Source organism: Tiliqua scincoides, chromosome 11, assembly GCF_035046505.1.
Source record: "Tiliqua scincoides isolate rTilSci1 chromosome 11, rTilSci1.hap2, whole genome shotgun sequence".
NCBI lineage: Eukaryota > Metazoa > Chordata > Lepidosauria > Squamata > Scincidae > Tiliqua > Tiliqua scincoides.
In genome coordinates this window covers 19,519,855-19,547,644 of record NC_089831.1, presented here as the reverse complement: position 1 = coordinate 19,547,644, position 27,790 = coordinate 19,519,855, and the positions used below count along the sequence as shown (strand labels likewise).

General features: G+C 47.0%; 1 protein-coding gene and 1 pseudogene across 2 annotated transcripts in view; one reads left to right on the top strand and one right to left on the bottom strand.

Moving 5' to 3' along the window:
- Positions 1 to 27,790, bottom strand: part of NTM (neurotrimin) — a 346,259-nt gene that overhangs the window by 49,833 nt on the left and 268,636 nt on the right. The window lies entirely within an intron of this gene.
- On the top strand, positions 24,773 to 24,889 carry LOC136662699 (5S ribosomal RNA; annotated as a pseudogene).

Below are 27,790 nucleotides of genomic sequence, written 5' to 3'. Positions count from 1 at the left end.
GGATTGTCTGAGCATTCCCTCACATTTAGAAAAGAAATCCCCCTCCCCACAAGAACTAACTGGCTGGTCAAGGAGATGAAAATCTCTGCAACACATCCTTGAACAGCACAAGGCTGCCTGACACAAGTCAGACCTTTGATTTGTCTAGCCCAGTGGTTCTCAAACTTGTTAGCACAGGGACCCACTTTTTACAATGACAATCTGCCTGGACCCACCAGAAGTGATGTCATGGCTGGAAGTGATTTCATCAATTTAGGCTTCAAACCGCCTAAATTGAAGGTGCTTTCAGCCAAAGGTCCCATTACACAGTGTGCTCGTGCTGTTATTTTGCACAGCTTGGAATTCAGACATCCCAGTTCGGAAGTCGAAGCAGAACACAGGCTTGGATGCTTCTCCAACCACACAGCCCTCCCCCCTTTCCAGCATCTTCCCACCTGTTCAGGGCAAAGCAGCAGGCCTCTTTCCCACCAGGAGCCCTTCCAAAGACTCTGCCTGCCCAGCAACTCTGTATCTTGTATCATCAGCTGTGGCTGAGCTGGGTGCTATACGCAACCCACCTGAAATTGGCTCACAACCCACCTAGTGGGTCCTGACCCACAGACTGAGAAATGCTGGTCTGGCCCAGAAGTTTCCAGAGTGTCCACTGTGATACCCTGGAGTGATGAGAGGCTCACATTGGGGCCTCTCACCTGGCAGCAAGACCCCAGCATGCTGTTTTCATGTGCTTGAAAAAGCCCTCCATCCCACCTGGGTAGATTCCCACCTAAGAATCCTTACTGCTATTCTTAGGCTACCAACCTAGAAGTAAGTTGCAATGACATCATTGTGCAGTTGTGCAATTGTACCCACTTGTGCAATTGTACCCACTTGTGCAATTGTACCATCACCACTTCCTTCCAGGTGCTGGGGCATCATGACAAAAGGTAAATTTAAGAAGCACAGGTCTAGCCTAGTGTTGCCAACTCTGACTGGCAGGGGCTGCCCAGGTTCTTCACATAATTGCTGGTAGGAGATTAAATGCAGGTCGTTTGAATGCAAAGCTTCTGCCCTTGCCCTGAGATACTATCTCACCCACACACCTTCAAGAAGAAGTGTCAAACATAAATTTCTGGCCCACGTCATAATTGGGCTCTTGCAGCACTACACTTCCAGCACCACCACTTCTGGTGGCTCTGGAAGGGAGAGATGGAAGGAGGCCTCAGAAGGCAAGGAACACAACAGGAGAAGGGGTAGACGAAGAGGGGTGTGAGAGGGAGGTGCTGCCAACGTGCTGGGAGAGCCTAATTATCACTACACTACACTAACACTATCACTACAGAAATGGCACTCCAGAAAGAGCAAACTGTGTGAAAATTGGGCTTTCCCATATCTGGAAAAGATGATCTGCACATTTTCTTTTCTGCAGCTAGCATGTTTCTATGAAAAGAACCAAGGGCCTATTTCTGGCCATCATCGGCTTAATGACACCACTTACAATGACACAGTGTGATACCACACTGTCCACAACAGATGTCATGAATGATTTTCTTTGGCCCACCATATGACACACGCTTGACACCTCTGCTCTAAAGGTATAGCCAACCTATTCCCCTGCCCCAGGCCGGGCTCATCCAGAATTTGAATCTGGGATCTCTTAACGCCTTAAGTGAGAATCACACCTCTAGGCCAACAAGAAAGAATTAAGAATGGTCTCCCCCCCCCATTTGCAAATTAATGCAGATTTAATCTGTCAATTAATGGACTAAAACCCATACAATTAACTGACTATGATCATTCCTTTAATTGGGGGACAAGCATACAAATTAGTCTTCCAGGAGTGTTTTGGGGTATGTGTATGTGAGGGGGGGGGGGGGGGAGAAGGAGAGAGAGAGAGAGAAAAGACATGATCACTTCAATTAATCACCTTGGGTGCACTGCTGAGACAACACACTCCCAGCTTTGAGACTAATGAAAGTGGTTTCTTCATTGCACCTTAAACAAGGTTCCCAAGAGAGGAGATTCATTTTTTCCCCACACTGCACACTCCCTAGAGGCGATGCCAAGGAATGCCTAGTTCTCCATGGGGATTAATTTTGCAAATCACTCAGACCTTTCCTAATTGAAAGCAGCTTCTCAGAGACAGCAACAAAAGCACTCGTTAGCCACGGCAACAGAGAGGGTGACAGGTTAACAAGCTGGCTTGCTCCACAGTGCCCATTTTTCCTGGTCTGCAGCATGAGTGGATTCCAAACACAGGTTGCCTTGCAATAAGGAAGTGTGATGAACTGCTGCCCAAACCAAAGCCTTCCCTTGTTGTGAAGGCCTCCTTCTCTTCAACTCTCAGCCACACAATTTCTACAACAGTAGTTTTCAAACTCTGCTTCTTGGACGCTTATTCAGGTTTCCTCCATGAGACCTGAAATGATGGGCCACCTTCCCTAAAATTTTGCCCTCTTCCCTTGCAATTCACAGCAACAAGAAGGCTGACTGAACTCCACGGTACATAGTTTCAGGCTCAATTCCCTGTTTAGCAATGAAGTTCCCTGGATGACCTTGGGTCAGTCCATCTCCCTTTGGTTTCATACTACCTCACAGGGCTATTCTAAGCATTAAAAGCATGGCAAAAAATGTGCATCGCCCTGAACTCGCTGGAGAAAGGAGCAGGATATAAATGCAACAAACCAGGATCTACTATAGACCTCCAGGTGATTTGCAATGGCTCAGCAACAACTTCCGCTTCGCAGATATTTGGGAATCCCCACACCCAGCAGATGGTTAAAACACTGAAAGTTGGGGAAGGAGTAGGTGTAAATTTGTCTGTGCAGAAACGGTGAGCAGGAGAGATGTTTGAGGTTGCCCTGATCAGGCACATGCTGAGGCCCCGTGGCTGTCAAAGGGGCCCACCAGGTCAGGCTAACCCCCTGAACCCTCAGCATGGAGGGCAATGGAGGCACCCAGGGCACCACCAAGGGGTGAGAGGTTGGAAACCTGGTGCCAGCACAGAGTGTGAGTATTAATTCTGGTATTAATTCTGGTATTAAAAGCAAAAGCCTCTTACCCTGAAGCACCCTGCTCCTTAATAAATCTGGTCTAGAGGAGGAGGAGGTCTGGTCAGGAGCAGGAGGTCTGGTCTAGAGGAGGCAGGAGGTCTGGTCTAGAGGGTAGAGCCTCCATTTGCCTGAAGATAACATCTGAAGGTCGCCAGTTCGAGGCCACCGGCACCGTGCGACCTTGAAGCAGCTGACAAGCTGAGCCCAGTTATTCCATCTGCTCTGAGCATGGGAGGATGGAGGCCAGAATGTGCGGCCAGATCAAGAAAGAAACACCTGAATGTTGTGGTTTCTTGAAAGATAGAAACCTTCTTTCAAATTGTAAAAATCCCTACGGGGATTTAAAAATTGCCTGCCTATGTAAACCGCCTTGAATAAATTCTAAGGAGAAATCTGAGGACCAAGAAAGGCGGTATAGAAATACCTGTATTATTATTATTATTATTATTATTAAATAAGTATATGTCTGTGAACCACTATTTTGCACTTGGCTCTGCCTGGCCTACTTTGTAGTTCTATTAAAAACCCAAGTATATCTTGGAAGCTTGGAGGCTGTCCACCTCTTCTCTACTCCATCTGGTCTTCCCTACTGTTGTCATATGCCAGTAAATATGCCCAGCTACATCGTATCTGCCAACATTTCAGAAACACAAGTAGGGACACACGTGTGTAACACTGTTTCATAAGATGGGCCTCACACACTGCTAGACATTGCTGAAGGCCATCTTCTCTGTGCTTTTTTCGGTCACTTTGCAGTCACCCATCTTCCACCGAAATAGCCTCTTCTTTTTATTTAAAGATAGACTAGGAAAGCATAAAAATCCTACAAAAGGCAATGAACGGTTTAAAACATATCTTTGCAGCTGCAGCGAATGGAATGGTAGGCTGGATGCTTGTTAGATTTGTACTCAAGCTTATACATGTGCCTAAGTGCCTAGAGGTACAAGGCTCCCCCCTACACATGCAGGAGTGGCATCAGAGATTGATCAGGTCAGGCTCTGGCCAAGGACTCAAGCCCCATTAGGGGTCCCAACTGGCCAGACCAATTCCTGAGCCCTCAGCACCACTAGAAACACCCAATGGGGGTTGGGGGGTGGACAGAGATACTGTGGGTAGGAGGCTCAGTGCAGGGTTTTGCCCTGGGACACAGCACACAGTCAGAGATTTCACTTCTAGAGATCCTGGGGAGAGAGCAGAATTATTCAGAAGGAGAACATGTGCTAGCCAGACAGGATTAACAAGGCACGCCTTGAAAAGGCAAATATAGGGATCATCTGGGAGTGGAACCAGTGGACAGGCTTGAACCTGGTAAATGGGGGCTGCTGGGATGTTGCTCTGCCCTTTTATAATTCCTAATGATGCAGGAGATGGAGCAGCTGCAATTTCGCTGGCTTATCTTTCCCTGATGGTTTCATCTGCCATCCACCTCCCTCCACTTGTTGCTGGAACAAGCAGGGTTTCAGAGATGCTGTGCAATAGGTCAGGCATCCAAAAGGGCCAAGGAATGAAGAGGCAGGAGAAGCTGCACCTGCGGCACCTCTCTGCTAATTAGCTGTTTATGAACTGTGGTCTGCAAGCAGCACGTGCTGGGATTCTTCAGAAGTTTCATTCGCTGCCAGCCAACCAATTTCCCCTCCAGTGTGTGGTCATCCAGGGACTGCTGGATGGACTCACAGCCCAATCCTGTGCATGTCTACTCAGAAGTAAGTCCCATTAGAGTCAATGGGGCTTACTCCCAGGAAAGTGTGGATCGGATTGGGCTGTCACTCTCTATTCACAACAGACAACACCAAGGCCCAACAGGTGTGGCCAGTGCTGTTTTGAACTGATTACAGAGCACTGCCCAGAAGCCCTTTGCAGTGCTCAGGGGTTCTATGGCAGATATATAGAGGTTCCTTAGCAGGCAAGCCCACACTTTTCAGCACCCAACAGATGGAAGTAGGAACATTCTTGGATGCTTGCAAAAATGCTTCCCCTCCCCCCTTACACCAAGTATCAATGTCTTAGTTTCCAATTTCCCATAACTATTTTCGGAAATTATAATTTCGGAATTTCGGAAAACTTCTCTCTGGATGTGTACAGTGTATTCACTGCTCCCTGCTATAGCTTGCCCTGCACTGGCTTAAAAGCAAGCAAGGGTGACTGTAACGTCGGCTAGATATGCTGGGAAGAAAAATGCTTGTCTTACAATGCCTTATAAAAAGTTCAAAATGAACCTTACTAGCTGCAACATGTGAAATTAAAGACTGTGCATGGTACCTTGGTATCCATGTGCTCTAAAAGACAAGATGCATCCACTTGCCATTCAGTGATTTTGCATACAGGGATTTTTTTGGGGGGGGGGGCGGAGGGAGGGGGAGCACTCCCAACCCCTAACCAACTTTCCAGCACTGACATAGCTGTGCCAGTGGGGCATGTGCTGCATCTTGCAGTTGGGTGGCAGTCATGGAGGCTTCCTCAAGGTAAGGGAATGTTTGTTCCCATGCCTTGGAGCTACATCACCCTTACCTTGGTGCTAGAACGTTGGTTAGGATTGTGCCCTGAGAGAGAGAGGCTCACAATCTTCCCCCAAAAGACACATTTGGATCAGACGTGGACAAATATTTGCCCCGTCAGAAAATCAGGATTGTTTCTGGTGAGCAGGGTCAGGTGAAAAGGGTTGCATCAGTAGCGTAGCGGTGCCAAGTTCAAAATGTTGCCCTGGAAGTGATGTCACAACCAAAAGTGACATCACGCCCGGGCTTTTAAAAAAGTGAAAATAGGGAGGAATCCACCTCCTCCCCCCAGCAGCTCATCACCCACTTGCTCTGCTGCCTCCCCCTAGTCAGTGGCATAGTTAAGACATATATCTGCTACCTGAGGTCAAAGATTTTGTAGCCCCCCTGTATGACAAAATCAAATTTAATTAATTAAATAAATAAAAAGTTATTAGTTCCATGCTGTATCATAACAACATCTTATTGGCACTCAGAACAATCAGTCTCGCAGGTCAGTTTGAGTTAAACAAATCCACTTTTTGTTCCACAAGGCAGTTGTGTTTTCAATTTCTGGTTAATTGGCCATAACTTTTGATAGAATACAGATTGTTGCACTGCCTTCAGCATTAAATTACCTTTCCAATATAACATGATGGTATTGTACTAAGATTTTCACAATTTTGGTCACTAATGTCAAGCTCAGCTTTTTGCCCCCCTAAAGCTTGATGCCCGGTGCGACTGCTACCCCCTGCACCTCCGTAGCTATGCCACTGGGTTACAGTGACGGTAGGGAGCTTAAAAGCACTGTTTTAAAGGAGTATAGCAGCTCTGAACAACCCTATATCCTGATGTTGGCTAGGCAGGTGATTTTGCAACATGGAAGAATACTTAGGATGACATGACACCATTCACTGGGCATATGACAAAAGACGCAGCACAGCCTTCCCCACTGATAATTCTGAATAGACATGAGCAACCAGCTTGCCATGCAGAGCCTACAAGTCCAAGAGCCAGTTCTCCTCCATCTCCTGCAGCTAGGCCTTGAATTGATTGCCTCTGGGTACTTTTCGCTTCCATCCGCCTTTTAATGGCCTGCACTAAGGGACTTGGCAGGAGCAGGAGAAGTGGGGTCTAGTGCATTCTGGGAAAGCAGCCGTTATAACCTGGCAGTGCACCGTCAACAGCTGGTGAGAGCAGCCCAGCTCTGAGAGAGCGGATGATAACTTGCGCTGTCAGGCAGGGCAACCAAGCAGAACACGAGTGGCCACAGCAAGCAGAGCAATTCGCAAGGAACTTAAGTCAGCAAAAGCTTGATTCAGCACTGCCTCCCCACAAGCCCTTTTCACAGGAAGCACATGTATCACTGAATTCCTTGCTTTGGGAGGCATGGGAATATAGGGGGGAATTTAGGTGTCGCCCCACTTTAAACCAATTGGGACTAGAGAGTCCTGCGGAGGGGGGGGGGGATAATGAACCAGCCCAAGTGGAGTGTCCAGATTGCATTCCTTTGGACAAATAATTTCAGCACATGGCCCCTCAAGAGATGCTGGACTTCAGAATAACTCCTGCTCTGATCTTCAGATGTGTAATGATGAGACCACACTGGTGTAAGCAAAGCCAGAAAGTGAAACACACAGGAAAAGAGTAACTTTGGGGCTAATGATGGTCAAAGCATTGGCTTCCTGGCCCGGTAAAGGAGCCAACATGGGGTAAGGCCTGCATTTAGACCAAAGGGCAGGGGTGGGCAAACCACCACTCAGGAGCCACAAGTGGCTCTTTGACATATAAAGTGCAGCTCAACGAACTATGTTGGCTGAGTTCCTTTTTGCATCACAATTAATACAAAAGGTAGTTAAATTTTCAACCATTATAATTACTTACTGGGTATAAACAGAGTCCACTGGATTAAAACGTAAATTTGATGTTCGTGGTGAGTAAATATAAGACTTTAAATGCTTCTTAAATATTGCGGTACCCAAACATCTCTCCTGCAGTTCTCAAACATCTGAAGTTTATCACATATGGCTCTTATGTTAGGCAAGTTTGGCCATCCCTGTAATATAGCTCCAAGAAGTTTGGAAGCGCACATGACTTGGCTAAACTGGTGCCACAGGAGGAAGAGCTGCCCCCCAAACCCACCGTTTCACCTACTGTACCAGCTGCATTGGTTACTGGTCTGTTCTGGGGCTTGACTTAAAGTCTGGGTTATCACCTTGGAAGCTTAGGACCACAATACCTAAAGTACTTCCTCTTTCCCATGAATCTGCCTGTTCTCCATCACCTGGGAAGCTCCAGTGTGCCTTCAGAGATACAGCTGTTGGGGTGTGGGAGAGGGCCATTTCAGCTGTGGTATCTGCTCTGAAGAATTCTTTATCTCCTATGTAGCCTCATTCGCACCACAATTAGAAGACTTCTTTGTTCCAGAAAGAGTTTGACTGCTGCCAAGCTAACAAGTTTGTTTTTTTTAAAGTCTTGGCTTTCTTTACAATGTTTTTGCATTGTACTTTGTATCGCTTATTTGTGATTGTGCTTTGCTGATGGTGTTTGCAGATATAAGCTGTCCTGAGTGCCTCCACTGCAGCATTGGAAAGGTGAGATAGAAGTTATTAAATAAACAACAGGGCCATTCAACTTGTCAACTGGATTCCTTGAGTTATTGCTATGCGGAGTTGAAAAAAACTAACACACTCCAAATTCTGCTAAACCGGTGGTGTCACTAGAGTTGACATCACCAAGTATAGGAGGCTCGTACATCACCCCCACGATGGACCTTCTCCCATGCAGTGGGCCGGGCAATACCCAAGGGTAATGTCCCTGCTGGTTTTTTGGCAATAACTTTTGATAGAATAGACATTTCAACTCAGTTTCATTGTATTCTGTATGAAATTACACATTGAAATATAGATAACATGATGGTATTATTCAAAAATTTTGGCCAGTGGTGGTGTCACTCGCTTTGTCCGTGTCACCCGGTGCGTCCCACACGCCCCTAGCGATGCCACTGTGCTAAACCCCACCCTTGCCCCATGCAAGATGTGATTTTAGCATTGTCCTTAACCCACCAGTTTATTCTAGGTTCTGCTCCCACCTGCCATCTTTTGCCATGGTCCAAGGTGCAGCATTTTCGAAGTCAACCATTGGCAACTGTGGGAAATATCTAGTTTGTGGTGCTGCAACAAACTGCCCGGCTAATTTCTATTCACCAATACTTGTATTTCTCATATGCAAGATGCTTGGATGGCATTGCATGCACCTGTAAATGTCAGGTCCCAGAATTTCTTTTGGACACAGCAGTGACAATCTGCAGAATCTGTGCAGCACAAGGCATGTTTTGCATGAATAAGCCCCTAGATTCCATCCTCAGCATTTCCAGTTAAAAGTTCCCAGGGGTGCCAGAATCAAGAATGGATAATGAGGCAGGCATGAGGCCCAATATTACGAACACCACTCAAAAGAACCCAGCTGAGTTTGTTAATAGCACTGACATGTCATTCAGGTCCTGGTGTCCTCTCTGGAGGCAGGCAAGATGCAACGTCAGTGGCGGCGGCAGCAGGAGTGGGCCCAGAAGAGAAAAGCATAAATAACAGAGTGATGTGTCTCCCGTGGAGCAGCGGAGATAAGCCAGAGCGGGTATATTAAAGAGATTGCCATCTACAAGCTGGAGGACAGTGCCTCGCTTTGCAAGGCCCCTGGCTGATGGGAACTCATCTGTCAGAATGGGGGGGGGGGTTTGTCAGTAGGCCAGCAGGTCTGCTAGAAACTGACAAGACTTGAAGATGGGCTGCAGGAAGGCTGGGACAGCAAGAAAGAGGGCAAAGGGAGAGGCATCACCTTGACTGAGTTCTTCAAAGGACAGGAGAGTGTCACACAGCCAGGTGATGACATTTTGGAACCATGCGGACTTTGGGAGATGTGTCTGAACAGTCCCAGGAATTGCAAGGTAGCTTCTGGCCTCACTGCTTGGTATGAGATGGCTCAGAGCCCAATCCTATCCAATTTTCCAATGCCAATGGAGCTGTGCCAATGGGGCATGCACTGCATCTAGTGGTGGGGCAGCAGTCACAGAGGCGTCCTTAAGGTATGGGAACTTTTGTTCCCTTACCTTGTGGCTGTATTGCGGCTGCACCAGTGCTAGAAAACTGGACAGGATTGGGCCCTCAGTCACATATGCAGGTCACCACCTGATGCCGCAGTCATCAAGTAATGCACACCTCTGCACAGAGTTTGTGTGTCATGCACAAAGAACCTGATCCATTTGGATGACTCCCAGTTTGCACAAACAAGCAGCTTGTGGCAAGACGTGTTAAAAAGCCATAGCAAGTTTCTTGGAGCAAACTGGGAACGAGCATCAGCTTGCCATGCAAATCCACTTATTTCCATCACTCCAGAGCAGTAGCTTTTTAAAAAAATTGGTGGCACAGTGAAAATTGACAGAGCTGGGCCTGTCTGAGTGGAGCTGTGGAGAGCTGCTGAGTGGGTTAGAGCAGGGGTGCCCAAACCCCGGCCCTGGGGCCACGTGGCCCTTGAGGCTTCCCAATGCGGCCCTCAGGGAGCCCCCAGTCTCCAACGAGCCTCTGGCCCTCTGGAAATTTGTTGGAGCCTGCACTGGCCTGATGCAACTGCTCTCAGCGTGAGGGCGACTGTTTGACCTCTCGCGTGAGCTGTGGGATGAGGGCTCCCTCCACTGCTTGCTGTTTCAAGTCTGTGATGCAGCAGAGGCAGCAAAGGAAAGGCCAGCCTTGCTTTGTGCAAGGCCTTTTATAGGCCTTGAGCTATTGCAAGACCTTCATTCATTCATATAAGTTCATTTTTAATATATTCATTTATGTAAACTTATGCAAATTTATTCAAATTTAAAATGTAAATTAATTCTTTTTTTCCCCCCGGCCCCCGACAGTGTCAGAGAGATGATGTGGCCCTCCAGCCAAAAACTTTGGACACCCCTGGGTTAGAGGGTCAGAGTTAAAGGTTAAGACTAGAGAATGAGCCACGAACCAGAAACTACTGTTGTTACTCTGCCAAAGTCCCAGGGGCTTGTGGCAGACTGTGAAGCCTACTTATATAGGAAGCCTTTACAGCAGCTCCAGTTGAGAGGGACAAAGGGGAAGCTGCTGCAGAACCTGGAAACCTTCCCTGCCCAGGCAAAAGCGCAGCCTGCAGCTCCGGGAGCTCACTATGCACAGAGCTGGGGGCTTTCCTTTCCATGTCTGGGAACCTGCTAGGGATACACAGAAACCCTTGAGAAATTTTCAAGAAACTCATTTGGATTCCCATGAACATTCGCAAATGGTTCACCTTCAGAGGAAACCTGAAACTGACTTTCGATGGCACTTCCTCTGATCTCAGTGCCAACCCCAGCTGGCACACAGAACCACAGTACCTGCTGCATCAACAGGGGCCAATAAATGGCTGCTGTTTCTGTGTGCACTGGGCCTCAAACTTGCTTCAGGAATAGAATATTTTATGGAGATAATTTTATTAAAATGTTTACAACAATACAGCCATTGGCGTTCAGCTTTAATCAATAGCACAATTTATCGTCCTTCAAGGTGAACATTAAGGCAGGCTTCCCAATGGTCAATACTTACCCCTAAGGTCTATAAATCTTTACACTACCTCAGCCGAGGTTGACAGCAGCTGATTTGAGATAAGTGAAAGTAAGAGCATGAAAGATTGCTTCTTTTTTGGAGGCGAAAGACTAACTATTTAATTACAATCCCTACAGCAATTCAGAGGCAATTTACGGCTGCCTTTGGGTAATAAAAATTAACACTGCAAGAACTTGTTGCTCCGAGTGACATCCTGAGACGAAGGGTCATTCATTTTGCATGGCGCTCTGCTTTTGCCCTCTGTCTAAATGTGCATTGTAAACACAGGCATTAAACAACACTAATAAAGATAGGATTGTAAGCGGAAGGGGGGTGTTGTGTGTGTGATACACATTAAACAATCCATAATGGCCCATGTGGTGACAGCTATGGATAGTACCCCTCAGTGGTGTCACTAGGGTTCGCATCACCTGGTCCGGGAGGCCAACGCATCACTCCCCTGCAGTGGGCGGGGCAACACTCCAGGTGGTGGGTGTGGTGATCTACCATCGCCCCGCCCCCAATGGTTTTTTGGCTGTACCTTTTGATAGAATAAAGATATGTCAGTGCAGTTTGTTTCATCGCATTCTGCATGAAATAACACATTGATTGATATATAACATGATGGGATTATTCCTCCAAACTCTGATTTTAGTGATTTTGGTCACTAGTGGTGTCACCTCCCCCCAGGGTGTCAACTTACTAACACCCTATTGGAGCAGTTCTCAAACTTTTAGCACTGGAACCCACTTTTTAGAATGACAATCTGTCCAGGACCCATCATAAAGCAAATTAAAATAAATAATTATAAATAAATTAAAGCAAAATAAATAAAGAAGGGAAAGTCAGCCCTGTTCCACCAAGTGAATTTTCTCTGTAGCCTGCCTTCAATAACACCCCCCCCCAAAAAAAAGCATCAGTAAGATTTTCACCCCTACCCAGCACCCAGTTCAATTTAAGTTCTTATATTTCAAGCATATCACTATCAGAACCCACCTGGCTTTACAAGTCTGAGAGCCCAATCCTATGCCTGTCTACGGAGAAGTAAGTCGCATTATATTCAGTGGGGTTTACTCCCAGGAAAGTGTGGATAGGATTGCAGCCTAAAACAGAAAAAAAATTCACCTTACCCTGTCAAGCTTCTGTTTCATTCTTTTTATGGGGGGCTGCCTTCTGGAACATTTGTTGAGCTCCAGTTGCATCAAATCAGGACCATTCTGGTGGCCTCACATTTCCCTTTGCCTGACCTGCCCAGGAGCCAAGGCATGTTTGCTTACTCATGAGTAAACGCGACCTTGTGGCTTATTTTTGCTTTCCATAGGGCTCAATACATTCGTCAGCTTGGAGGGAGGGACCTCCTTCTCGCGTGCTTTTTTGGGGCTACATTCATTGGATCAGGACCATTCTGGTGTTATTGGATTCCTCTCAGCCTGCTCTTTCAGATGGATGAAGGCACGTTCACCTACTCATGAGTAAACGCGTGATATGGCTTGGTTTCACTTTCCATTAGGCTCCATGCATTTTTTGTTTTGATAGAAAAGTGATATTTCATTTCTGTCTTTTTGCATTGCACTCAGCTTGAAATTCTGCACCCAACGGTATATAACATGATGGTATTACTCCTGACCACCACGATTATAGCGCGTCACCCTCCCAGTGCGCATCACCCCCCTCTTGTGCGTCACCCAGTGCGGTCCGACCCCCTGCACCCCCTAGCGATGCCACTGGTACCCCTAACCCCTATCCCCCCCCCCCAAGACTAAGATGATTACGGGGCTGGGGCACCTTCCTTATGAGGAAAGGCTACGGCGTTTGGGCCTCTTCAGCCTAGAAAAGAGACGCCTGAGGGAGGACATGATTGAGACATACAAAATTATGCAGGGGATGGACAGAGTGGATAGGGAGATGCTCTTTACACTCTCACATAATACCAGAACCAGGGGACATCCACTAAAATTGAGTGTTGGGCGGGTTAGGACAGACAAAAGAAAATATTTCTTTACTCAGTGTGTGGTCGGTCTGTGGAACTCCTTGCCACAGGATGTGGTGATGGCGACTGGCCTGGACGCCTTTAAAAGGGGATTGGACAAGTTTCTGGAGGAAAAATCCATTAAGGGGTACAAGCCATGATGTGTATGCGCAACCTCCTGATTTTAGAAATGGGTTATGTCAGAATGCCAGATGCAAGGGAGGGCACCAGGATGAGGTCTCTTGTTATCTGGTGTGCTCCCTGGGGCATTTGGTGGGCCGCTGTGAGATACAGGAAGCTGATGGGCCTATGGCCTGATCCAGTGGGGCTGTTCTTATGTTCTTAAGAGGGAAAATGTAACCCTGCACCAGGATGCAGGTCTCTTGTTGTTTTGTGTGCTCCCTGTGGGCCAAATCCTATCCAAATTATCAGGCCTGGTGTAGCTGTGCCAATGGGGTGTGTGCTTCATCCTGTGGTGGGAGGGTAGTTATGGAGGCCTCCTCAAAGTAAGGGAACATTTGGGCTACATTGCAGTTGCACTGGCACTGGAAAGTTGGATAGGACTGGGCCCTGAGGCATCTGGTGGGCCGCTGTGAGATACAGGAAGCTGGACTACCTGGGCCTTTAGCCTCGGCCCAGCAGGGCTCTTCTTATGTTCTTATGATCATAACACTATTTTGGACTAATTCAGAAATTCCTGCATGTAGTCCAATAAGACTGGAACAAGAGGGTGCCATTCCCCTATGGCAAGTGCACTAAAATGGGAAGAAAAGTATGTGGAACAATATTCTATGTCACTTTCAAAACTGGGTAGCTAAAAGGCGGGTTACAAATCTAGAAAGTAAATAAAACAAACACAAATATTAAGCGTTATAGTCCTGGCCTTTCTGGACAGCTAGATCTCTAATCCTGAATATAATTTTCTTCCTTCCAGCAAAAAAAGGGGGCATTTCAGAGGAGACATTCTACTCTGGATCTACCAGTAGCATAAATTATGGGGCAAAAACTACAAGAAATCTGGTATTCTTGGGGTTTATCATTTGTTCTCTTATCTGCAACTATCATGCAACTTCCAGCAACAATTCATTGGGCAGCAGAGGACAACAAGGACAGTTAGTCATCACTGTGAGCAGGTCCAATTCAAAGTTGTGGATATTATAGTCTATGTCCAGTGGGTAGCTCAACAATATAATGTTTCCAAATTCTTCCTCTCATTCTCATCCACCCGAGAAATGCTTAGACAGCCAGGTAAGGATAGGGGAAAGGACTTGGGGATTAGCTTGCAGGAACAGAGGGCATTTGATATTCACTGCTTATCCCAAATTCTTCTGTGCCATGTCTGCCAATCATAGCTCCTCGCTTGGTTAAGCGGGAACAATGCTCTCTCTTCCCCCCTCCCTTCCACCCTCGCAAACACACAGCCTCTCATACAGTTCATTAAATTGGCTTCAGCAGAACTTTCCCATTCAATTTCGCTTTTTGCTGTGTCGCTTTTGGGGTTGGGTTGGACGTGTCTGCTGGAGATTTCTGTACGGGGAATATGCAGTTCTATGTCCAGGGTAGTTATTAAGAGAGTAAAAGATCCTAGCAAAGTGCCAGGTATAGCACTGTATTGACCACAATTGGGCTCAACCAAGAAAAAAGTAAATTAAAAATTCCTGTTCTCTTCCCCCCCCCCCCCAATCTATCTAGGTAAAGTAATGTTGACCCAGTTTGGAATGCTTGAATTTAAGTGTACATTTTTCTAAATAAAATGATGGTTCCGCAAAGCAGTGCTTTCTGACACTCTTTCTTGTATTACAGTCTAATCCTGTTCTACAATCCTCATCCTGTTTTCAAATGAAAAGCATTCATTTGAATGCTTCCAGTGGCATAGCTAGGGAATCTGGTATCTAAGTCCCAAAAATTACTGACATCCCTCCATACCTCATATACCCCCTGGGCCTCAGAAGGCCTTTGCCGGGGTGCCCAAAAAGCACTTCTGGTTTTTGCTGAGAACCGGACTTATAAGGTCTCCTGGAGGCCTTCTGAGGGCCTCTGAGGGAGACAGCGGGCCTCAGGTCTCCTAAAGGCACCCCTTCAAGGGTTGGTACCCAGGGCGATGGACCCCCTGCGTCTCACTAGCTATGCCACTGAATGCTTTAATCCTGTTGTGGGACTACTGAGAGAGAGGGGGTTGCCTCTAGTTTCCAAATAGTGATCTGCTGCCCTAGTCCCACCTCTTTACCCAAAGCATGTTCAGTGAGCACATAACGTACAGAACTTGTGCCACATCAGATACTCAGGGCTCAATCTTATTGTGGGCCAGCGCTGGCGCTGAGCTCCAGTGTCAGCATTGGGTGTTGCAAACGTCCTGTAAGGCACATCTGTGACAAGCAGAAAGGATTCAGCGCCAGCACTGAGCCCAGTGCCAGACGGACGCCACCTGGAGCATGATAAGAGCTCCGGGCGGCGTTGAGGGCCTTGGGGGCAGGGGGGAAGCATTCCAGTGTGGAAGGAGGGTGGGGTAGGGTGGGGGAGGAACTGGGAAGGGAACGGGGTGGGACCTGCAGAACCCTGCTCTGCCAAATCCTATCCTCCATGGTTGCAAAACTCAACACGGAGGCTCTCAAGAGCACGGAGGCTCTGGCAAAACAGCCAATGCAGACAAAAGTCCCCTTTTCCTAAGGAGACCTCCAGCGACCCCAGTGATGCCACTGGATACAGTGGTAGCCATTTCCACGCAGACCTGCACCAGGTACTTAGCTAGCACAGGTCTGAGTAGACCTTCCTGTGCTACAGAGGTTTACTCTCAAGTAAGTGAAGAACCAGCCCCTTACCCAGAAGAGACTTCTGCAACTTCCCCTCACCATAGCATACAGTGGTAGCCATTCTGACGCTGCCGTATCGCTGGGGGTGGGGGAGGAAGGATAGAACTGGGCTTTTATTCTCTTAATTTATTGTGACCTATTCTGAGCCTTCAGGATGTCACTGAAATGAAGCATGGTAAATTGTCCATTGAAATTTGATGGTGAGGAGGTTGCTGTCCTTTGCACAAACGCACAACATTTCAAAGACCTTAGAAGACGCCTGCTGTGACTAGTCAAACAAGGTATTTCTTTGCTTCTCTTCTCAGTGAAGAAATATTTATGCTAATTTCTTTTACTGAAATCTACCTGCTGCCCATTCTACTAGAAGTGACTGATTGACAGCTCTTTTCTTCCAACATCCTGGAGCTCATCTATTCTTAGGTGAAACTCACTGTCTTCCACTGTGCAACTCGCCCCCCCCCAAGCCAGCTGCTTTCAGACCTTCAATCAAGTGCAAAAGATCCCTTTCCCCTACAAACTAACCTTGCCTTGGTCCATCTCATCCCAAGCAGCCCACCACCCACATCAGCTTCGTGCTTCTTTGCGTGAAATGACAACCCCCCCCCCCCCAATCTACTGTGCTATAATGCAACATTTCTCAAACTGAGGGTTGGGACCCACTAGGTGGGTCTTGAGTCAATTTCAGGTGGGTCCCCATTCAATTCAATGTGTATTTTATTCTTAATCTATAAGACTTGATGCGACAATGGTATGTGACTGCATCTGCAAAAAGTACAGATCTGGACTTTGAACAGGCTACTATGTATATGCTTTTAACAATGATAGTCAATGGGACTTACTCGCAGGTAAGTGTGGACAGGATCGCAGACTTCGGGACTCCAGATGTTCAGGAATTTTCAAAAAAACAGATCAGGAACTTTAATGCCAATAAAGGTCTCTAAATCTAAAAAGATCAGGAACTGCTTGGGAGGGTTAGGAGGGTTCTTTATTTTAAATATTTTTTTTAAAATGGATACTTATTGTAAACTTTTAATTTGCTCACTTAATGAATTAATTAGATTTGATTTTGCCCTATGGGGTGTTAAAAAATGTTCCTGCTTGATGATGTCACTCCTGGCCATGACATCACTTCCATGTTAATTACATCCCTTCTGGTAGATCCCAACAGATTGTCATTCTAAAAATAGGATCCCAGCGCTAAGAAGTTTGAAAACCACTGCTGTGGATAGAGGACTGATATTGGCTTGGAGAGACAGGAGACAGGCAGGTGTCAGGAGCTGCAGGGGTGTTCTACGTACAGCTAGCCTGTGAGTCAAGGATGCCATGATACGAAGGTGACTCACCAAAGCTGGTAATCTTGTTCAGCCAAAGGGCAGGAACCACCTGGCAATGGCATGCCAAACTAAAACCTTGGACAAGCCCCCTGATTGACTCTATTCTACATTCTGGAGGTATTATGCTGCTACTGAGAGCTGCACCAGCTCTGTCAGTAGTGTAAGAATGGAATAAAGCAGGATGAATACTTTGGTCCTTCTGGTTCCCGGTTTCTGCACAAGCTCCCCTCCCAATTAAAAATAAAATGATAATCAGCCGAGATTTGTTAAAGCATTTGTTAAAACGGCTCATCACTTTTCAAAGCAGCACATAGTGCTGGTTGATGTAGACATGCACTTGAAAACACCGCTTATTAATGGAAATTTGTGCAGAAGAATGCAGAAAAATTTCTCACCTACATGTTAGGAGAAAAAAAAAAATACACCAGCATTTTGTTATTTGTGCGTGCACATACACAAACATATCTATGCAGAAATAAAAGGACTAAAAAAGAACTTCATACAGACAGACCTTCGAATGAGTCTCTTTAACTTATAAGCAAACTAATTGAATAAATGCCAATTTTCTTTTCTACAAGTGTGGGTTACAGGGAGAAGGATTAAGGAAAGAGGCAGCTCGGAGAGCTGGTATTATATTTTTTCCAGTCTGCAGTACAGCAGGGAAGAGAAACAAAAAGTCACAGCAAAGGGCAGCATCAGTTCCGCATCCCGAAAACATATGAGACTGAGCTCTGGCCTCCAGGGTAAGATCTAGGTGGCTATCCTCTTGATCCCACTATGTAGCAGAGCTATGAAATGCAGGAGTGAGCTGTGCGGCAGGAGCAAAAGGAAGACCCGCGCTTGATAAGGCGAGAACTTACTTAAAAGTGGGGACAGAGTCGGAAAAACAAAAAACATGAGAGTCAACGAAGATCAGCAAGGAAGCTTGGCCTGTAAGCCTGGCTGGCCTAATTAAACTCAGCAGGCAGGCAGGACCAAACAGCACCAGGGCTTTTTTTCTAATGGAACGCAGGGGGACGGAGTTCCGGCACCTTTTTGCAGGGGCCCCTCCCCTTCGGAGGCATTCCGGGGGGGGGAGCAAAACAGAGACATTTGCTGGGTAGGTGCTGGGGGGTGCAGGGTGGGCGGGTGCCTGGCCCCTGCCTGACTGCACAACAACCCCCTCCTGCCCCATCCCCAAGCTCTCGCCTGAGCCCAGCCCGCTTCCCCTCCCCCCACGCTCTGCTTCCCTGCACAGCTTCCAAGCCGGTGGAGGGCGCAGGGGGACACACGCCGACGCCGAGGAGGAGGACGAACAGCCAGCCAGCCAGCCAGCCAGGGAGACGGGCTGCGGCACCCACGGAATGCCCAGGTACTGGCTTGGCGGAGGAGGAGGGGAAGGAAGCTGGCTGGTGCAGCCCACGTTCCAATCTGCAGCACAAGCCTAGGCGTGTCTACTCAGAAGTAAGTCTCATTGTGCTCAATGGGGCTTGCTCCTGGGAAAGGGTGCATAGCCTTGCAGCCTGAGTAGACAGGCAGAGGAAGGGCTCTGAGGCTGCAGTCCTCTCCACACCTTCCTGGGAGGAAGCCCCACTGCCTCCAGTGGGACTGACTTCTGAGGAGACAGCCATAGGCTTTGGCTCTGAGGCTGCAGTCCTCTCTACACTTTACTGGGAGGAAGCCCCATTGACTCTAATGGGACTGACTTCTGAGGAGACAGGCACAGGATTGGGCCCTGAGGCTGCCATCCTATCCACAGTAAGCCCCATTCGCTAAAGTGGACTTCTGAGTAGACATGCATAGGATTGGGCTCTTAGGCTGCAATCCTAGGCACTTTCCTGGAAGTAAGCTCCGTTGACTAGAACGAGACTTACTTCAGAGTAGACATACCAAGGATTGGGCTCTTAATCCTGGCAGAGATATATATCTGCACCCATTTTCGCATGCTAAGGGCAGGTGAAAAGGGATTCTACGTGTGTACAACGTGCTGTCCAGCCTTGCCAGAGATCCTCCTCATCCTTCCCCCACAAGCCTGCCCTCCGCCAGCCAGCGTTTACAGCTCCTCTCCAGCAATGCACAGCAGCTGCTCAGGGCAGAGAGAACATACAATTGCATGCCAAGCTCCTTCCCGAAGACACAGAGTATTCTGATACCTGAATTAAACCATATTTAATCGCTTGTTTGCAAATGTAGCTGTTTCTATGTGCACCTAAGGACCCCTCTCGTGTAAGAATTCCTTTTTTGTTCTTACTCGCACAGTTGCTTAGAGTAATTTTACTACATGGAACTCATGTAAGCCATTTTTCAGAATCCATTCACTGCTTCCTCTCCTCGTAGTGCCACACTACATACTACACGCTACAAGTGCACCTGTACAGTATTTTTCCCCATGTATAGAAAAAGTAGCTAGGGGGAAGGGGATGTGGAGATTGACAGCCCAATCCTATGCATGTCTACTCAGAAGTAAGTTCATCTTTAGGGGGGAAGCACATAAAAAAGATTTTATTTCTCCAATAAAAAATGGTTTAAAAATAAATAAATAAATAAATAAATAAATAAATAAATAAAAGATTAACAAGTTGTGAGTTTCTGCACCTTTTCTTTTACAAAAAAAAGCACTGAATAGCACTGATGCTACTTGAGCGAAACAGGAAGCAGTGGCACCATCAAATTTCCTGTCACGAGAAACTTCAAAGCAGACTTTGAAAAACTGCCTTCCCCTGTATGATCCCACCCATTTAGATCTTCCTGCTCTGGAAGCCCTTACCTGCACAGGTGTGGTGGTGGGGTTCCTACTCAACCACAGTACCAAAATTATTGAGCTCTGGTACTGCATGGCGTTTATGTAATTTCTTCCCTGCTTGTTTTTAGATGCCCAGCAAAGACAGTATCATTTCAGAGAATGTTGGGGGAGCCTGACTGAAGTGAGCCAGAGCCGAATCTTGTTCCACTTCATTTATGCTAACCTACTTGGTTTTACATTTGTTATTAATTTAGGTGGGTTTTTTTTTCTTTGTCACTGTGTTTCTTCTCCATTGTTTTAGGGTTTTTGTTTGTTTTTAAATTGTGGACTTTTAGGGTGCAGTCCTAACACACTTTCCAGCACCGACAAAAGTGTAATGCAACTTCGAGGTAAGGGAACAAACATTGCCATACCTTGAGGAGACCTCTGTGACTGCCCCCCCCGCAACTGCAGGATGCAGCACATGCCCCACTGGCACAGCTATGCCAGAGCTGGAAAGTTGGTTAGGATTGCGCCCTTAATGACATTATTAGCTGCCTTGGAGATTTCTGGTGCCTAGGGGCCATAACTCATTCGCAGAACCTATAGAAGGAACCAGGTTCAATCTCCAGCAGTTCTGGGTAGGAAGACACCTGTCCAAAACCCTGGTAGAGTAAACAATGCTAAATTAACATGAACCAATAACAGCTTAGGGCGCAGTCTTAACCCCTTATGTCAGTGCTTTCCAGCACTGGCATAGCGGTGCCAGTGGGGCATGTGCTGCATCCTGCAGTTGGGTGTCACTCACCGAGGCCTCTTCAAAGTAAGGGAATGTTTGTTCCCTTCCCTCAGAGCTGCATTGCCCTTATGTCAGTGCTGGAGAGCACTGACATAAGGGGTTAGGATTGCACCTTAATTAGTTAAAAAAGAGGTATAAATGTTTTTTTATTTGGAGGTTTCTGCTCCAAATGAAGTGTGTTCCACCAAGTTTCATGAGAAATTTCCAAATGTAAAGAAACCACTACCTAAAAGTTGCCTCTTTTTACCTCATCCCTAACAGGAACTGATGTCAAAGCAACGGAGTCTGCCAAAGTGTTCCTAGGCACATCACAGCCTAGGCAGAAATAAAAGCCTCTTTTTTTCTGAATGAGAAAAAACTTTCTCATTGCTTTAAAGAACCTGGTGTCCTCAACTACTGCATGAAGGTTTTGCGTTTGTCTGGGGAATTTCCTGCTCAGCGTTCTTCCATTTCTTGTTCTGCCCTGGCAAGTAAAGTGATGTAGTAAAAAAGGCAGGCATGCTCACCAACGTCCGAACATTGTCATGATGATTACTATATATTATTTACTTTAAAAGTTGATTCTCATTTCTACTGTAAAATACTCCATGCAATGCACAAACCAGTCATATGTTTCCATTATGCGACATGTAAATGCCCTTTATTGCTTGTTACTGAAGCAAAACCCCAGGAAGAGGCAAGTCTGAACACTAAGCTGATCAAAGATATGCGAGTTGTCTGATTTGTGAAGGTTACTGCATGTGCAGTCTGTCCTTAATGACAACTTTTGTCGCGAAAATGGTGCAAGCACCTTCTTAATGACATCCATATATTTTTTTTAACATCATCATCTTGGTTGCCTTCTTTGCCTCTTGCCCTGCAGTGAAGGCTCTCAGGCACTCAAAACCAGGGTCAGAGCTTGTGTGCTAATAAATTAAGAGGGGACCCAGTGGCAGTTCAATTTCTGGCTGTATCCACCTTCTGCAGCCTATATCAAAACTATGTTTCCTCTGGAAGCCGCGTTGAGGGGTTGATGGCACTCTGTTGTCTTCATCGGACTGAGACAGAGAACAGAAGTTTCCACTTAATTCCTCTGGATGGATGCAAACTATTCATTAGCTGAGCCAGATATAAAGTTGGAAAATGATTAGCTAGTGTTAGGAGCTTTCTCAGTCACTGTTTAATCAGGGCTGTGCTGCTTAAAACAAATCACTATTCTGGTGCTGGAAAACAAATCACAATTCTGCACCATGGTAATTCATGTTTTGCATGAAGAAATCTGAATTCTGAGATCCATATAAACTGAGCAAACATTTTTTTTCCCCAACTTGAAATTAGCAAAGAATTCACAGCCCACCTGCTAACAGGTGTGAACCAACATTCACAAATATCATTGGTTTTGAAGCATTTGGACTGACTTTCTGTTTGTTTGCCCAAATTCAAGGTGTTTGTTCTGGCCTTTAAAGCCCTAAATGTTGTGGGTCTTGATTTTCTGAGGGAATGTCTCCACCAGCTTGAGTCCATTTCCTTTGCACCCAAGGTCTTCTGATGAGGTCCTGCTCTAATTCTATCCTAGGAGGAGGCTATATTACTCTCTATTAGGAGTTGGGTCTTTTCTATAACCACCATAGCATTGCAAAAGTTGAGAGAGAGAGAGAGAGAGAGAGAGAGAGAGAGAGAGAGAGCGCCCGTCTCTACTTATTTCCCTAAAACAGGCAAAAACTTGCTTTTTTCACTTGGCTTCAAAAATTAGCTTCTTCTTCTTTCTTCTCCTTATATGGATTCCAGTGCTGTGCTGTTTCTTGCCGCTCCTTTTAACTGTGAATTGGTTTATTTTGACCGTATTAGGTTCTGGATTTTTTTTTTTAAGGGGGTTTGTAGATAAATTGATTCTGAAAGTAATATGAAAATGCTTTAAATTTTAAAGTAATATAAATGCTTTAAAAATAATACTGGGTTGTCTAAGATTTTTAAGTGGGTGGGCTTTTGCCCCTCTAAATACTGCAAGAAACAGGACTGCTGGTTGCTCTTGTCAGATGCATAGCTCGTTAAAACATTTTTTTTTTTTAAAGAAAAAGAAGTGGAAGAAGAAACCGCTTCTTGGCCTCGTTCCCAGCTCCTGGCCTCTCCTTGGATGTCTTTTCAAGCATGTGTAAGTGCCTTCCTTCCTCTGCCCACGCTGCAGGGATGCAGGAGAACCAAGCCGAAACTGAGCTCGACTGCCACCAACTCGGAGTACTTTCACTTGCTTCCCTTCTTTTCCTTTCTTGCCTAGTTGTTTTCTTTTCTTTTCTTCTTTATACTTGCAAGGTGAGAGAGGACAGCATTGCTGGAATGAAAGATTCCCCTCCCTGCCCTCTCCTCGCAGCAGCCCTAATTCATTTTTCATGGCCCCTTGCAGTGACAAAAGCCGCTGCTTCTCTCTTGTAAGCCGGAGCCATGCAATAAGTCAAAGCTGATGTGCATTTTCCCCCTGGGTGCCGGAGCTGCACTTTGATTTAATTTGTCCTGTTGTTTGGCTTGCAGACTTCACTGGGGACTCTTCTCTGCACGGCCCGTGAGATGCAAGGGCCCACGATGATAGAGAAGGGTATGGAGGAATGGCTGACAGATGGGGTTCACTGGGTACTGCTGAAATGACTTGCTGCAGTGCGAAGACATTCAAGAGTGACAGATGCTCCCACGGAAAATGACTCACAATGAACACAACCCTGTTTGCAGACAGCTCTGGTCCTAAAGTACATCGTATTGCTATTTTGGTTTTTCCCAACGTTTCTCTTGCTCACTCTTTCCCCCCTCCCTTCTCGTCCTTCATGGCTTGGGACAAAAAAAGGCACTCTAATGAACATCCATTATCTTTGCCAGAAAAGGAGTTGACTGAGGCTCAGCTGTGCTTCAGGGTAACACAATTAGTTGGAATGCTCTCTGACTATCTTTGCTTGCCGGGCATGTTGCAAAAATGATGCTCCGTCATTTGCTCAGATGGAATGAAAGCATTTCAGAGCTCTGCACGGTAGAGGCTCAATGTCATAGGACATCAGGGCCAGGCTGAGGCCATGTCTAGATCCAGTGCTCTGCCCAGCAAGGGTCACTGGTGCCTGTCAGTCTCTAGAGCTGGGTGGGTGGGCTATAGCTGGAAATCTGGTATGGGAAGGAAGTAGAGCAAGAAGATGCACTGCTCTCTTGACCAAACTGGTGTATGTCACATGTACCAACACTCCACAGATGTAAACAGAGTAAGTAGGGTCAAGAGTTCCATCTGGCCCCCAAGAACGCATTTCAAACAGGTCATAACCATGTAAAGCAGGATGTTACATGGTCATAACCATGTAAAACAGCACTAATATTATCATTTAAAGAGCAAATTAAAGAAATTCTCTTGCTGCTGTCTAATCACTGTGCAAGCCACTCGTGCTGCATAAGGAAGGGCCAAAATCAGACAGGGAATTCAGGAGAACCCACACTGTTAGGATCTAATGAGCAGTTCCAACAGAACCGTTCTGGAGCTTAGGGGAATGGAGTTGAACCCTGTGAAGTCAGAGGCAGGTGCCCAAAATGTGAAGAGAAGTGGGAGGTCATGGCAGGGGCTTGACTGCTGTGGCACCAGGCATCACTGGATGGGTAGCATGGGCAGGGTTAAAAGGGCCAATGAGGCAGCCGCTCATTGGGGGATCAAGCGGGCACAAAGGATAGGGAAAGGGGCAGGTGAAGAGAGAGGCAAGGACGACAGCTTGAGAGAGTGGAAGGAGGAAAGAATGAGGAGGGACAAGAACGAAAGGAGTGGCAAGGTGAGTGAAGAGGGAGAACATGAGTATGTGTGGGGGAGAGAGAGAGTGAGAGAGCAAGGACTATGGGAGAAAGATAGGAGGAATGAACTAGGATGAGCAAGAGTGAAAGGGAAGGCAAAGCAGAGACAAGGAAAGGCAAGTGAGGCAATGGGAAAGACGGTGAAGTAAAAGGAATTAATAGAGGAATGGGCAAGGCTGGAAAGAGATGCTGAAGTCTCTTGTAAGGCTATGGGCAGATTGGGCAGCTGCCCTTTGCCGCTCAACTGGGAGGACCCGGCAAACAAGGATCTTTCGTTGCTCTTGCAACTGTCACCCTGCAGATGCCCGATCTCGTCTGATCTCAGAAGCTAAGCAGGGTCAGGCCTGGTTAGTACTTGGATGGGAGACCGCCTGGGAATACCGGGTGCTGTAGGCTTATACCATAGTCTTTCGAGACTGAAGATTGCCAACCTTGCAGGGAATAAGTGGTGCGGGCTCTCCATTAACCCCACAGGGACCCAGAGATTCCACTTAGCCCGTGACTCCCTTGAGCATGTGACTGAAAGTGAAGGAAACTACCAGGGCTGGGAAACTCCAGGGTAACTGCCAGCAAGAAGGGGGGAAAAGTGCTGAGCTTAGTGGGAAATGCAGAGAGTGAGAAGGAAGATATCAATTCATAGCTGGGAGCTGAATGAGCAGCACATGGTGTCTTTCAGACTTGCTTAGTGCTCCGGGTATGGAACTTGTCAGCTTTATTTAGCAGCCCTACTCAGTAGTAGTTTGCCAAGCAAAGTCCATGTGCCTGATAGGGGGAGAAGGAAGGAAACCTGAGGAGACAGCCACAGGGAGCAGAGACAGGAGTCACACATTGCCGGCATGTGCAAAGAGACCTTTCAGTACTCTGTAGAGTTACTCTCTAGGGTTGCAAGATGCCCCTTCTCCTGGAACACTGTGACTCCTAGTGGGACCGGCCACTGTTTCATGGGGCCCGGAGACATTCCTGCAGCTTCACCTTCAATGGCAGAACTATTGGGTGTGGAGGATAGCAAGAAGAGAGGCTGGAATCTACTGGTATCTTTCTGGACAATTTGCAGCCTGGCAAATTGACTCTCAGTATTTTAACACGTAAAATTGTAAGTTAAACACGAGTGAATGTGACACAGAGCCATGGCAAGAATGGCTAAAGGTCAGCCATCCTATTGGGGCATGCTCCAAACTTTATCAGGCAATTCAGGTACTTTGGAGCATGTGATTGGGGCATTGAAGACAGGTAGACAGAAGTTTGATGACCTGGTGGAACTCTGCTCCACTGGATCCAGAGCCCTATATCCAGAGGGTCCACTGGATCCAGAGGCTTGGCCTGACACAAGGTGTCTTGACTCTGCACTGGCTAAAGAGCCCCATTAAAGGGATACTTTCCATACCTGAGAGAAAGGTACAAATGTCCCCTTCCCCCAAGGAGCCACCGGTGGCTGCCTGGTGCACTCAGGATGTCACAGCAGCCATTTCTGGCACCATGGCAGCCCCGTGTGCTGGGCAGCTCAGGATTGGGCTGAGTCAGGTCCAGAATGGCATTTGAAGAGGTCTGTATTGTCGCTACCTTCCAAGTGCACCTTTCGAGAATTCTTTTTACCGTGGAAGCTCACCAAAGTATCTTCCCAAGTATTCCCAAAGGGTTGAAAAACGTTTTTGTCCACACTGAACCGCCCTTATTTGAAGGAATAAGGGCAGCATGATTAGCAAAGTGTTACCCACTTTGAGAATTAGGACGCAATCCTAATCAGCTTTCTAGCACTGGCATAGCTGTGCCAGTGGGGCATGTGCTGCATCCTCCTGTTGGGGGGCAGCCACGGAGGCCTCCTCAAGGTAGGGCAATGTTTGTTCCCTTACCTTGGAGTTGCATTGCCCTTATGTCAGTGCTGGCAAATTGGTCAGGATTGCAGCTTTAGACACAGAGTGAGCTCTAAGCCAGACAGCCTGTCCTATACCACCCTAACCCTTCTTGCTCTTATGTCTAAATTCAGTTCTGTATCCCTTGTTGAGCAGAGCACAAGCTTCTCCCAAGCACTGCCCTTTCCATTTCTGGAAGAATGGACAATGGGGATTTTTTTTTTCTCGTTTTGTTTTTTTTAAATTTTCCCCGAGTTTGGGGTATTTTTAATCTTCGCTATCCGTCTCCAGGGAAGTGGGGAGTGCAGAAGCAAGAACTAAATTGTAGCAGCACATCTCTGCTTCCTTCTGCTTTGCTCTTTTTCTCTCTCCCCCCCCCCATTTTATTTTTGCCTGCAAGATATATCTAGCTCGTCAAATTAGGAATTTGCTACATGATGCCTGTCAGAAATAAATGAGAAGAAGGGAAGGAACGGGTTGGAGAGGGGGCAGCTGGCAGGGAGGCGAGCCCAGGACTGATCGTAGATAAGTTTCCAATTTTTCAAAAGACAAGGGACAAATGTTAAAATAAAACGGAGCCAGAAGAAGCCCTGATAAAGAAGCTGATGCAGTGACCTGCCATGCCTCAGGGGAAGAGGAAGAGGCTAGGCGCGTGTGGGATCCCTTCAGGCCTCTGCCACACATATACACTACATGCTTTAGTCCCAAGAGCCATCAGTGGCCCACAGGAGCCACTGGATCAGAGCAGCTGCAACAAAAGTTAGGCTGCAATCCTAACCAACTTTCCAGCACTGACATAAGGGCAATGCAACTCTGAGGTAAGGGAACAAACATTGCCCTACCTTGAGGAGGCCTCCAGGACTGCCTCTCATCTGCAGGATGCAGCACATGCCCCACTGACACAGCTACGCCGGTGCTGGAAAGTTGGTCAGGACTGCACCCTTATTCTGCTATTTCTGAATCACTTGATGGCAGCATGGAGTGACCAATGCACACGCTGCAGAGTGCAACCTGCGTGAATCCCTCGGGTGCTCTCATGCGTGCATGCTGTATGCCACTTGGGACCAGGGACAAAAATTCTGCCCCTTTGGAGTGCTGAATACAGAGGGCAATTATGCTCAAGCTCCACTGGTTCCAGTGGACAGCACCACTTGTCCGAGGCTGAGCATAGCCGGGCTGTAGCAAGTGGCAAGGAGCAGACCCTCTTCATGTCACTTCTCTACATCTAGAAGTACTTGGAAAAGTGATCCCTTACACTCAGGTCGAATGAAGGGAGAGGGAAGGGCCTCTCTGATAATCCATCCCTAGTTCAGCTAGCGGGAATCATCACATTAAGCAAATTCAACATCACTAACAGCCCAACCCTAATTCCTTCCCCCGCAACAATGCAGTGACACTGGCATGGCTTCCGCTGCATCCTGCAGGGGAATTTTGCATGCTGGAGGTC